At 43.1% G+C, this 1,903-nt stretch overlaps 1 long non-coding RNA gene across 1 annotated transcript; it reads right to left on the bottom strand.

Annotated features, from left to right (window-relative positions):
- Positions 1-821: 821 nt before the first annotated feature.
- On the bottom strand, positions 822-1,410 carry LOC146986166 (uncharacterized). The gene is made up of 3 exons (XR_015036070.1): positions 1,383-1,410; positions 1,205-1,292; positions 822-1,078 (listed from the first exon to the last, which is right to left on the bottom strand). It is a non-coding gene; the product is annotated as an uncharacterized LOC146986166 (long non-coding RNA).
- Positions 1,411-1,903: the final 493 nt, after the last annotated feature.

Here is a 1,903-nt window from a genome sequence, read left to right on the forward strand (position 1 = left end):
TCATCAACCACCTTTGCCCTGTTAATGGACCCATAGCGTTTCAGAAACTCTATTACTTCTTCTACTTCTGCTATTTCTTCTGTCATACCACTGACCAATACAGCATTTGGAAATTTGATACCCAGATTTTCAAAAAACTCCATGTTTTCCTTGTGTCTTAATTAAACTCTGAATGTTTTATAGTAGTAAGAGTGCACCTTAAGTATCATTCATCAGTAACCTCCCTCCTGGCTAGCTTGCCAATTTATGTAACACTTGTCTACAGTAGCTTTAACCAGTGTTAGGTGTGTAACTACTGTTGGTGTGGGCTAATGGCTTCTTATATGTTCAGGTTCGACTAGGGAGGAAATTAATTACACTGATGGATAATAAAGGATGACTCCAGAGACGAGATATATGCAAAAAGGTACCATGTATTAGAGAATAAGTAGAAAAAATGAAATAAACAACAAAACGAAACAACCACAAAACAAACCCCAACCAATTTCAACTTAAGCTTTGGCCATGAAAACCCAGAAATAAACTATACTCTTGCAAGAAAAGAAAACTGAGAAAAGAAAAAAAAAGAAAAGTATTTAACTAAACAATTACCAGTCCCCACAATCAACCGCTGATGCAGAGGTAAATCATGTTACTTAGTGCACTTTTCATCCTTAGTTCATCACTTCATGAGTTATTCTATCAACAGGTCCTCAAAACACAATATCATTTCCCCCACAGCAAACACATCCCCCCCCACAATACAATACACACACATTGAATTAACGCGACTCTTTTTCCCCACGGACTTCCAGTCCACGGTTCGTCCAGAGATTCCTAGATCCACATTTTCCCAGCATAAGTCCATCAAGTCTATCAGTCAATCAGTCAGTCAATAAAATATGCTGGGGAGTGTGTGTGTGCGTGTGTGTGAGGGCCAAGGGAAAAAAAGGTGAATGAGGGTGGAGGTTTGGCTGCGATGTGGCCTACCGCCGTGGCGACCCGATGACGCCCGCTCCGTATATGAGTCCTGGTTCCCCGACTAGGCTCGTCGGATTCCTTTGGGTTAGCTCGCCATCATGTCCATGCACAACCTGGCCTGTATTTAACAGACAAGCCCAGAGCATTTAACCCGCAGCCTTAAGCTACCGTCCCCCCCCCATTAAATTAATCTCATCACAACGTTTGCATTGCATAAACACATATACATTAAACAACAACTTACATTCATTCCAATACAGCGACCACAAAACCGTACAGATTAACGATCCCCGTTCTCAAGCATTCAAAGGTGACGCCCGCACGGCGGCTCTCTGCAAGTTCACAAATCAACGCATTTACATGATAAATCCAACAAAACACTTAGATGATTTAAAAACACCAACACCGTAATTCCCACCGACCTGCAGCTGCTCCGCTCCCGGCTTCCCCTCATTCACCTGGCCGCACTCTGCCTCACTTCCTCATTATACCCACATGAGCACTTTGCAGCTGCAACCATTGGTCCCCCTCTGTCACATGACCTACGCCCACGCAAATCACGCTGCATCCATAATAAACCCATCAACCCAATACATATTGCAGCCTTACAATGCATCAAACATCATCATTATTTAATAACATTCAACATTTCACTTCTCACTAAACCCTGGGTTCTTTCTGAAAACAACTCAATAAGCTTGTAGTACATATGCCAGGCCTGAAGTGGTGCTGTACACTGCCACACAAACTCCAAACATAAGTCGACTAAAAACGAGAAGTCGTGCCAGAACAAAAATGCTAATCGATGGCACGTGGACGCATTTCAGGCGTGGTATCCGATGGACCCGACGGAAGTCCACCATTGTTGTTACGTTACATCTAGCTGTGTATCTCAGGTTACAGGTATGTGGTGTATGAGTGTGAAGTGAGTGTCAAGGCATGG

The sequence above is a fragment of the Trachurus japonicus genome, chromosome 6, assembly GCF_045865225.1.
Source record: "Trachurus japonicus isolate A0001 chromosome 6, Traja_1.0".
In the NCBI taxonomy this organism is placed as follows: domain Eukaryota; kingdom Metazoa; phylum Chordata; class Actinopteri; order Carangiformes; family Carangidae; genus Trachurus; species Trachurus japonicus.